Raw genomic sequence first — 12,463 nt, 5'->3', positions numbered from 1 at the left:
CAGTAATAGGGACACATGTGGCAGCAGCAGCGGCTCAGCATTGGGGTATCAGGTGCAGTAATAGGGACACAATCGGCAGCAGCGGCTCAGTATTGGGGTATCAGGTGTAGTAATAGGGACACATACGGCAGCGGCTCAGCATTGGGGTATCAGGTGCAGTAATAGGGACACATACGGCAGCAGCAGCTCAGCATTGGGGTATCAGGTGCAGTAATAGGGACACATGCGGCAGCAGCAGAGGCTCAGTATGGTGGTATCAGGTATAGTAATAGGGACACATACGGCAGCAGCGGCTCAGCATTGGGGTATCAGGTGCAGTAATAAGGACACATGTGGCAGCAGTGGCTCAGTATTAGGGTATCAGGTGCAGTAATATGGGCACAGACGGCAGAGGCTCAGTATTGGGGTATCAGGTGCAGTAATAGGGACACATATGGCAGCAGAGGCTCAGTATTGGGGTATCAGGTGCTGTAATAGGGACACATACGGCAGCAGCGGCTCAGTATTGGGGTTCAAGTGCAGTAATAGGGACACATACGGCAGCAGCAGCTCAGCATTGGGGTATCAGGTGCAGTAATAGGGACACATGCGGCAGCACCAGAGGCTCAGTATTGGGGTATCAGGTGTAGTAATAGGGACACATACGGCAGCAGCGGCTCAGCATTGGGGTATCAGGTGCTGTAATAGGGGCCCATACGGCAGAGGCTCAGTATTGGGCTATCAGGTGCAGTAATAGGGACACATATGGCAGCAGCGGCTCAGCATTGGGGTATCAGGTGCGGTAATAGGGGCACATATGGCAGAGTCTCAGTATTGGGGTATCAGGTGCAGTAATATGGGCACATACGGCAGAGGCTCAGTATTGGGGTATCAGGTGCAGTAATAGGGACACATATGGCAGCAGAGGCTCAGTACTGGGGTATCAGGTGCAGTAATAGGGACACATACGGCAGCAGCGGCTCAGTATTGGGGTTCAAGTGCAGTAATAGGGACACATATGGCAGCAGCAGCTCAGTATTGGGGTATCAGGTGCAGTAATAGGGACACATACGGCAGCAGCAGCTCAGCATTGGGGTATCAGGTGCAGTAATAGGGACACATGCGGCAGCACCAGAGGCTCAGTATTGGGGTATCAGGTGTAGTAATAGGGACACATACGGCAGCAGTGGCTCAGCATTGGGGTATCAGGTGCAGTAATAGGGGCACATATGGCAGAGGCTCAGTATTAGGGTATCAGGTGCAGTAATAGGGACACATATGGCAGCAGCGGCTCAGCATTGGGGTATCAGGTGCAGTAATAGGGACACATACGGCAGCAGTGGCTCAGTATTGGGGTATCAGGTGCAGTAATAGGGGCACATACAGCAGAGGCTCAGTATTGGGGTATCAGGTGCAGTAATAGGGACACATATGGCAGCAGCGGCTCAGCATTGGGGTATCAGGTGCAGTAATAGGGACACATACGGCAGCGGCTCAGTATTTGTGTATCAGGTGCAGTAATAGGGACACATGCGGCAGCACCAGAGTCTCAGTATTGGGGTATCAGGTGTAGTAATAGGGACACATACGGCAGCAGCGGCTCAGCATTGGGGTATCAGGTGCAGTAATAAGGACACCTGCGGCAGCAGTGGCTCAGTATTGGGGTATCAGGTGCAGTAATAGGGGCACATACAGCAGAGGCTCAGTATTGGGGTATCAGGTGCAGTAATAGGGACACATACGGCAGCAGCGGCTCAGCATTGGGGTATCAGGTGCAGTAATAAGGACACATGCGGCAGCAGTGGCTCAGTATTGGGGTATCAGGTACAGTAATAGGGGCACATACAGCAGAGGCTCAGTATTGGGGTATCAGGTGCAGTAATAGGGACACATATGGCAGCAGCCACTTAGTATTGGGGTATCAGGTGTAGTAATAGGGACACATACGGCAGCAGCGGCTCAGCATTGGGGTATCAGGTGCAGTAATAGGGACACATGTGGCAGCAGCAGAGGCTCAGTATTGGGGTATCAGGTGCAGTAATAGGGACACATACGGCAGCAGCGGCTCAGCATTGGGGTGTCAAGTGCAGTAATAGGGACACATGTGGCAGCAGCAGAGGCTCAGTATTGGGGTAACAGGTGTAATAATAGGGACACATACGGCAGCTGTGGCTCACCATTGGGGTATCAGCAGGATGAGTGGTTTGTGCAGGTTGGAGATAGATGGTGATGGGGCTGGAATATGAGAAGTGAAACGTGTCGTTGTTGTATTCTCTGTAGCAGAGTCCTGGCTGGAGGAGTTGTCTTGTCGGTCTGGGACAGATGGAAAAGACGTGAAAAGTGAACAATTTCATCAGAAAGATCATCAGCGGTAAGACACCAACTATATATATGTTTTGTGGGACTGGTATCTACCACTGACCATATGGCGGTAATATCCATGTCGGTCTTTATATAGGGATTATTTTCAGTAACAGCACAGTCATCTCCTACATCCACTATTAGGGTGCGTCACCAAGTTGTAATCAAAATTACCTAGTTAGGGGCCCACTTAGAAGTTTCGCCCCCCCCTGAACCAAAACCCTAGCTACGCCTCTGTTTCTTTATGCAGGTTTATGAAAATTAATGTTTAAACTGTATTTAGTGATAAAATCGTGAATATGTGGTTTGTTTGGCTGTTTTATTGCTGAAGGGAGCAAGTTTATCTTTCAAGTGGTGTATTATGTGTGGTTGTGGGGTGAAGTAATCACCGAAAAAGCAGTGCATGTATACAAATGTGTTGGTAGAGTGCTTTTGGGTACTGTGGTGCCACCTGCAGGTCATTTTTCCTTACTGCAGGTTTATGAAAATTAATGCCTAAATACATACTAATATACAGGACAGCCAGTTTGTACAGGTGGGAATCTAATGAAATATCAACAGACAACAGTTTTTCTAGCTATATATAGTCATTATATAATGCCCTTCTATTTGATAGTAAGAGCTCATGCAGATGTCAGAGTAATATCCAGTTTTTTAAGGATAACACTCGTACCTATAACAGTCCATGGGGCTTTAACAGGTCTGATTATTTCCTCATGGTCTGTGAAAAATCACAGAGACAATTTAGTCTGACTTTCAGATCAAAATCAGCAATGCCAGTTTATGAGTCAGGCCAAATTCCACATTCAGTGTTTGGTCAGTATTTCACCTCAGCATTAGTGATGAGCGAGTATGCTCGGTACTCGAGATTTCCGAACATGCTAGGGTGATCTCTGAGTATTTTGGCATGCTCGGAGATTTAGTTTGTGTCACTGTAGTTGCATGATTTGCGGCTGCTAGACAGTCTGAATACATGTGTGAATTGCCTTGTTTGTTAGGAAATCCCCACATGTATTCAGGATGTCTAGCAGCCACAAATCATGCAGCTGCATCAACACAAACTAAATCTTCGAGCACGCCAAAATAATCGGAGGACACCCGAGCATGCTCGGAAATCTCGAGTAACGAGCACACTCGGTCATCACTAATCAGTATTTGTAAGCCAAAACTAGGAGGGGAACAATTAGAGGAAAAGTATAATAGAAACACGTCACTATTTCTATAATTATCACCCACTCCTGGCAGTAGCGCAGCTACTGGGGGCCTCACCCCGGGCCCGTCACATGAAGGGGCCCACCAAGAGTGGCTGTCTCTTTTTTGATGATGCAGAACACAGCACAAGAGGAGAGCAGGAAAATGCCTGCTCCCTTGCCTGACTGAGATTCTGCACGTCGGCTAGCACAGTGGCCAGTTGTTTCCTTCCTGGCTCCTGTAGTGTACAGTGCCAGCTTTACTGACCTGAGGAGCTTCTTCTGGGTTGCAGTTTGGTGCACGCTGCGATTGGCTCAGGCACGCTGGTCCTAGTGCTCACCCTGCATTTCTCCCAGACACTTCCTGGTCCTGCCTTACTACCTGCAAAGTAACCTGGTAAGTGGGGATGGAATGTAGATTGATTAAATGTCGGCATGTCATGGTCACTGGGGAGTGAATGTGAGGGGATGAGGGTATTTTGGGGGCTTAAGTGGGGGAGGGGGGGCAGGGCACTGGGGGGCTGAATGTGAGAGGATGGGGGTATTGTGGGGGCTGAAGTGGGGAGGGGGACAGGGCACTGGGGAGTGAATGTGAGAGGATGGGGGGATTGTGGGGGGATGAGGGACAGGGCACTTGGGGGGTGAATGTGAGAGGATGGGGGTATTGTGGGGGCTGAAGTGGAGGGGGACAGGGCACTGGGGGCTGAATGTGAGAGGATGGGGGTATTGTGGGGGGCTTAAGTGGGGGAGGGTGACAGGTGTTATGAATGAGTCACTGAGGAGGAAAAAACAAAAAGCAAGCTAAGCCCAGAAAATCGGAGAGGTTGGTAACTAGCGGATTGCTGACCCCTGTCCACAACAACTAGCAGTAGCCGTGGCGCGTGCCTACGGTGGTCCTAGACGCCTCGTCACGGCCGGAGAACTAAATAAGCCTAAAGAAAGAAAGGGAAAATCTAAACTGCCCCAGAGCAGACCCCAAAGCAATAGACAGCCCCCAACATGTATTGTCGGTGAAACAAGATGAAAACACAGACACAGGTAGAAAGATAGGCTGAGCAAACGATGGGGCCCTCACTAACTAGAAAGGACAGGAAAGAAAAGCTGCTGTCTGCAATCGCGCAAAAAACCCTGCCAAAAAGAATGTCCAACGCGTCTGATAGAAAAAGGCCCTGAAGTCGCTAGACTTCAAATCACTATATCAGCACTCAGGTATATTCTGAAGATAGAGCAAAAGATATCAACTGATCAGAGACAAAATGGGGATTCAGCCCAGTCCCAGCCAGGGCTGGCTGAACACAAAAACTAAGTAAACCAGACAAAAACTCATATGAACAATAGCAGAGAAAACTTAGCTTTAGGAAGGCAGGAACCAAACTGGAAACCAGAAGCCACAGTGAGGAAAAATCACCAGCAAGAAACTAGGGAGTCGGCTGCCTTAAATCCAATCAGAAACTCCTGATGTCCAATCGCAGTCCTCTTCCTCAGGTGGCCGGTCTCTGCCATTTAGATCAGCTTCATTACCTCCCTTCACCAACAGAGGGAGTCCAGATAGAGAATTCACTACTCCTCTGTCAGCACAGCCAGCTCCATAACCCTCACCATGTATGCACATGGTCTGTGGAAACATACTGACATGTGCATATACCCATTTACTTGAATAGGCAAATAGCGCTCCGTTCCTCTTGAGTCTCTCCGCATGGCTGCCCAATGGTATAAAATTCTGTGACACCCATGCTGTCAATAGTCAAATTCACCGCACACTCAGAGGGATTTATGCAAATAAGTGCTTATTTTATTATATACAAAACATGTGGGAGCCAAACAAGAATATATAGCACGAAGTAGAAGCGATATAATAACACGACGTTTCGGCTCAGTCCGAGCCTTTATCACTTTTATCGCTGAATTGAAAGTCGGATCTTTGAATAAAGAGGAATAGAACTCCCAAGAGAATAGCCCAAGAAAGATGGCTGTTGATAGGGTGCTAAACAGCGGCGCTCCCACGCCTAGCTGCAATGGCGTCATGCTTCGTGCTATATATTCTTGTTTGGCTCCCACATGTTTTGTATATAATAAAATAAGCACTTATTTGCATAAATCCCTCTGAGTGTGCGGTGAATTTGACTATTATTAGTAATAGGACCTACTGGTCCGTTACACCTGCACCTCGCCATTGGACTTGAGTGCACGCTATCCTCCTAGTTACACCCATGCTGTCAACATGATCACTGCACCCCTAGATGAATTAATTGAGAGGTGTAGTTCGTAAAATGGGGTCACTTATGGATGGTTCTGCTGTTTTGGCTCCACATGGGCTCTCCCAGTGGGTCATGGCACCTGAAAACCATAACAGTTAAATCTGGCGCTCCTTCCCTTCTGAGCTCTGCCATGCGCTCAACAGTGGTTTACCCCCACATATGGGGTATCAGCATACTCAGGACAAAATGCACAATAACTCTTGGGGTCCAATTTCTTCTGTTATCCTTGGAAAAATAAAAAATTGGGGGCGAAAAGATCATTTTTGTGGAAAAAATCTGATTTTTTATTTTCATGGCTCTACGTTATAAACTTCTGTGAAGCACTTGGGGGTTCAAAGTGCTCACCACACAAGTAGATAAGTACAGTAGGGGGTCTAGTTTCCAAAATGGTGTCACTTATGGGGGGTTTCCACTGTTTAGGCACATCAGGGACTCTCCAAATGCGACATGGCGTCCGATCTTAATTCCAGCCAATTTTGCGTTGAAAAAGTAAAACGGCACTCCTTCCCTTCCGAGCTCTGCCATGCACTCAATTAGTGGGTTACCCCCACATATGGGGTATCAGCATACTCAGGACAAATTGCACAATAACTCTTGTGGTCCAATTTCTCCTTTTACCCTTGGGAAAAAAAATAATTGGGGGTAAAAATAAAATTTTTATGATTTTTTATTTTATGTCTCTACGTTATAAACATCTGTGAAGCATTTGGGGGTTCAAAGTGCTCACCATACATCTAGAGAAGTTCCTTAGGGGGTCTAGTTTCCAAAATGGTGTCGCTTGTGGGGTTTCCACTGTTTAGGCACATCAGGGACTCTCCAAACGCGACATGGCATCCGATCTTAATTCCAGCCAATTTTGCGTTGAAAAAGTCAGGGGTTCTTCTGTTTTGGCACCACATGGGCTCTCCCAGTGGGCCATGGCACCTGCAAACCATACCAGTAAAATCTGGCGCTCCTTCCCTTCCGAGTTCTGCCATGCGCCCAAACAGTGACTAACCGCCACATATGGGATATCAGCATACTCAGGACAAATTGCACAACAACTTTTGGGGTCCAATTTCTCCTTTTACCCTTGGTAAAATAAAAAAAATGGATCTGAATTAAATTTTTTTGTGAAAAAAAGTTCAATGTTCATTTTTTTAAACATTCAAAAAATTCCTATTAAGCACCTGAAGGGTTAATAAACTTCTTGAATGTGGTTTTGAGCACCTTCAAGGGTGCAGTTTTTAGAATGGTGTCACTTTGGGGTATTTTCCATCATATAGACCCCTCAAAGTGACTTCAAATGTGAAGTTGTCCCTAAAGAAAAATGCTGTTGTAAAAATGAGAAATCGCTGGTCATCTTTTAACCCTTATAACTAGAGTTGGGCGACTTTTGTTTTTTTAGGGTCGAGTTTCGTTTCGTGAAACCCGACTTTTCCAAAAGTCGGGTCGAGCAAGATCGGCCGACTATAGGGAAAAGTCGGGGTCGTCCCGAAACACGAAACCCAATGTAAGTCAATGGGGAATAAAAGTCAGCAGTCAACACCTCCTGCATTCGGTCCTATTTTGCTTTTGCCACTACCATCAGATCCACCACCAACACCATCATTACCAGCTGCCAACCCCTGCCCAATTCCACGGCCTCTTCCACCAGCCTTCCTCATTTTTGGTAGAAATGTAGACAAAATCCAACAAACTATATAGTAATGTAAAACAAGGTACAAGGTGTCTATAGGACAGGGGAGATTTTGAATTTCTGCACACACTTGTGGACACTGGACACTTTTGGATTGTGTGAGGCCCACTGAATATCACAGCGCTATGTCACAGGCAGGAAATTGGCTAGTGTATGACAAACTACAAGGTGTATACAGAATTGGGCAGAATAGGAATCTCCCTAGAGTGTAGGTCTGTAAGAACGGAACAAGTCCTCCACTTATCCTTAGAGTGACACACAGATAGCTTCACTGTGGCTGTGATAACAGCCGTTACATGGTACTGTGTGAGGAGTGTGCACCGCTGTATGGTGTGAAAAAATGCACGCTCAGTACCTCACCAGGACAAAAAAAAAAATTGGGATTGCTTTTAAAAAAGCAGTTTGCAGAGCAGTGGGTAAACAACAATGCAGCCGTCAGGAAGCCTTAGAAGGCAGCCTAACAACCAACACCGCTGATCCAGCAAAATATAGCCTCCCCTTGCACTGCACACACAGTGACTGGTGTGTTGTACAGGCAAAATCGCTAGCAGCAGAAGCAGTTTTTGGTGTCTTCTTCCCTGCCTAACGCTCTCCCTACAGAATCAGCAGCAGCAGCAGCTCTCCCTATTCTGAGATCAGCATGAGGAACATGGCGGTCGGCGTGCATGCCCTTTTATACCCCCTGTGATGCCCACCAAAGCAAGCCAATCACTTGCATGCCCTTCTGAAAGATGGTGGTGACCCCTGCTTATGTCATCACGTTGCCCACAGTGTCCGTGGATCCTGATTGGCTGAAAAAGCGCAAAACAAACTTTTGAAACGCAACTTTGGCGCTTAAGTCTTTTGAAATTTTTCGACCCGTTTCGCTCAACTCGACTTATAACTAAAAAAAAATTGGTTCTAAAATTCTGCTGATGTAAAGTAAACACGTGGGAAATGTTGCTTATTAAGTATTTTGTGTTACATATCTCTGTGATTTAAGGGCATGAAAATTCAAAGTTGGAAAATTGCAAAATTTTCAACATTTTCACCAAATTTCCATTTTTTTCACAAATAAACGCAAGTCATATCAAAGAAATTTAACCACTGTTGTTCTGCCCATTCTGTGCAGCAAGATGTTTTAAGTGCTGTTCCAGCTATGGCCATTAGGTGTCATAGTTGCTTTTCTCCTTTTTATTCATGTGTTTGGAATCTTCTGTTCCCCCAAATGGTTAACTGTTCAGAACTGCCCCTTCTTCCTGCCCTGGTTAACAACATGTAAACATTTTCAGCCGGTCTTCTGAGTAGCTCATGTGTGCTCAGCTCAGCTCTGCCACGGTCACGCGTGGCTGGACACAGCGCCTCCAGCAGGGCGCCTTTAGATGACACGCATGACCCTGGATACACTGCCTCCAGTTGGGCGAATTTAAATAATAACACGTGCAGCTGGATACGCCGCCTCCAACAGGCGAATTTAGGAAATACACGTAACACGTAAATCCAGTAAGGCGAATTTAAACAATAAGGGAAAACCTGGGTAACAATAACAATGGTGGCCCTGCGATGGGGGACGTGTAGACCTCCTGCACTCCCCTGAGTCAGTCCTAATGTTCCCTAGGCCAGTTCCGCACCAGGCGCTGCTCAGGATACCTTTAAACCCTAGCTCGCCCTGCACCTAAACCCTCACTAGGGAAATGGTCGGTGCGGAAACTAATCCCACCACTGCACTAAACACACATAAGGAAAAGTGACAAAACAAGGGAAACACCACTTAGCTTTGCTCTGTTGCTTACGCTCCCAGCAACAGAGCCCACCACCTGCATGCATCTTTTCCTCCGACCGGGTCCAACACCATAATGCAGACTTGGAGCAACCAGAGTCCACCACCTGCATGCAGCTGTCCAGAGACAGAGTCCAGTAAATGAGTCCAGCTTTTCTGCCAATGAGTCCAGCATTTTAAGTCCAGCTTTCCAGCAACCGAGTCCGGCATCGTGAGTGCAGCTCTACACTATAACTGCCACTCCACCAAGCCATGCAAGCACTCCTTGCTGACACCATAGCTGTGACTCCACCAAGCCATGCCAGCCCTCCTTGCAGACACCATAGCTGATACTCCAGGACTCTCTCTGAGCTGCCCGTGACTCTCCTTCAGCTCCATCCTTCACCTAGCTTGCTTGCAAATGAGGAACTATCACCAACAGTGATTGCCACACCTGTGACTCTTTTATAGCAGAGCCAGCAATCACACCTGTTTTAATCACGTGCACAAACTAAGGTAACCAGAGTGCAATGACCCTAATGGCCACCGGGGGCAAAACCACCTTTGGCAGAAGGTAAAAACTGAGGCGCTGGTCGCAGGCGGAGGTTACACAGGCTGTACGTAGCCGCTATCACCCAAACTGCTCCACATACGGGTACTACAGCGGCCGCCATACAGCCGCAGGGATAAGAGCCCAGTGCTCAGTAAAAATGGAGCCGTAGGTCACAGGCAGTGGTTACACAGGCTGCACGGAGCCGCTATCACCCAAACTGCTCCACATACGGGTATTACAGCAGCCGCCATACAACCGCAGGGATAAGAGCCCAGTGCTCAGTAAAGGACCGCCAGTCACACGCGGTGATTGCATCGACTGTATGGGACTGCTAACACCCACATGGGTACCACAGCAGCCTCCATTCCATACAGCCGCAGAATGCTACTGCAGCCCGCCAAGAAGTGCTATATCTTTCCCGCCATGCGGAAGCCCGTCATACATAGACTCAGTTTCTCTCCAATATACTCAGCAGTTCACAGCTAAATGCACAATGTTTCGAAACAGCACATCCTCACTAAAAAATGAGATCATGAGCAAGCTCTATCAGGTCGACAATAGCAGAGCTCGCTGCTGTCGCTTGTGCCGAAGCCGAAGCGGACAAAGCAAGATCCTCCTTCGCCAAGCGAGAGATGCATCTAAAGCTGAGACAAGCAGGGCATGAAGCAGCAAAGGTACGTCTGCATGCAGAGCGAGATACTAAAGCCGCACATTTGCAGGCAGAGGGAGAGGCGGAAACTGCACGCCTGCATGCCAAAACCAAACGTTTGCAGGCAGAGAGAGAAGCAAAAGCTGCACGTTTGCAGGCAGAGCAAGATTCAGAGATTGCGCGCCTGCTAGCGTCTCTAGAAAGACTTGCGGCAGACAAAGAGACAGCAGCTGCAATAGCTAAAGCAGAGTATTTGGAACCTATGAAAGATCCTGATTATGAGAGACGCAGTAACATTCTCAGACCGGATCTAGAGCAGCAAGATCCAGTGCAGAGCGTCGCAGAGTACGTCCGTCAGCATTCCGGCGTAGATGGCAGCCCTAGCACATCATATCAATCAGCCTATGTTGATTACCAGCGATCCAATCCCGAACTCTACTACCATAGGCGAGGAGACGTCAAGCACAGAGATGTCAACCACAGCTACCGTTCCACTGAAAAGAAGGTACAGCTCCCATTCCGCCTTAAAGAGACACCTTCTTCACCGAGAAGGTACCGCACAGACTATCCGGAGTCAGAAGCGTCTGACAGGTATGGTGATACACCACACACTAGACATGACTATAATACACCGGTTCATGCCAACACTGATCGAGCCACCATGGACTTTGCAAAGTTCTTTGCCTGCCGAGAACTGGTTACAAAGGGACTTGTAAAGTTCACTGACAAGCCCGAGAACTATCGGTCATGGCGAGCCTCGTTACCGGAACGCCATTCATGGTCTGGACCTTTCTTGTAGTGAGGAGTTAGATCTCCTGGTAAAGTGGCTCAGAAGTGAGTCAGTCGAGCATGCCAAAAGACTGAGAAACATTAATGTAAAGCATCCTCGCACAGGTCTACATAAAGTGTGGGAAAGACATGATGAATGCTATGGGACAGTAGAAGTCATAAAGAATGCTTAATATAAAAGAATTGATGATTTTCCTAAGATAGGACCTAAAGGTTATCTAAAGCTTAGAGAACTGAGTGATTTATTGAATGAGTTACAGGTTGCCAAGGAGGAAGGAGACTTGCCGAGATTGGCATTCTTAGACACTGCTAAGGGTGTCAATCCGATAGTACAGAAACTTCCTTACAACCTACAAGAAAAGTGGATTACATGTGGTTCGCAGTATAAACAAAATCATAATGTATCATTCCCTCCTTTCACTGTATTTGTTGATTTTGTCACCAAACAATCTAGGATCAGAAATGACCTTGGTTTTGACTTTACTCTGTCATGTTCCACTGCCCCTGGTGTGAAACCCGGTAAGACACCCGTGGCAGTCCACAAAACTAACATTGTTTCCACAGGCCCTCCTCGCAAGGTGAATAAATCCTCTCCAGACGAGAGCACGCCTCAGGATGTCAGTAAACATTGTCCTCTACACAAGAAACCACATCCTCTACTAAAATGCAGAGCCTTCAGGGAGAAGTCATTAGAGGATCGCAAAGGTTTCCTCAAGGAGAACAACATCTGCTTCAAATGTTGTGCCACAACCTCTCCCTTCGCCAGGAACTGTGAAGCTAGCGTGAAATGTGCAGAATACAGCAGCATGGATCACAATACAGCCTTGCACCCTGGATCACCTCTATGATTGTTGTCGCAAGCTGAGGAGCACGATAGGAAGCAGAAAGATACTGACTAAGACACCCCTGAGGTCAGCTCTAAGTGTACGGAGATCTGTATGGTACTCACAGGAGGAAGGTCCTGTTCAAAAATCTGCCTTGTCCGAGTCTATCCTGCAGGCCGCAAAGACAAAGCCTTCAAGATATATGCAATCCGGGATGACCAAAGTAACAGGTCTCTAGCCAGATCCATCTTCTTTGACAACTTCAGCATTGTAGGTCCTTGTTCTCCCAACACCCTGAGGATGTGTTCAGGTATGGTTGAGATGGCGGGGAGAAAAGCAACCGGATACAAAGTGGAGTCCATAGATGGCCAAACCTGCCTATCATTACCGACCATCCTGGAATGCAACCAGATTCCTGACAATAGGTCAGAAATACCTTCATGG

This window comes from Dendrobates tinctorius, unplaced genomic scaffold (assembly GCF_039654945.1).
Source record: "Dendrobates tinctorius isolate UK_male_01 unplaced genomic scaffold, ASM3965494v1 ptg000144l, whole genome shotgun sequence".
Lineage (NCBI taxonomy): Eukaryota > Metazoa > Chordata > Amphibia > Anura > Dendrobatidae > Dendrobates > Dendrobates tinctorius.
Note: the sequence above shows the minus strand (reverse complement) of the source record.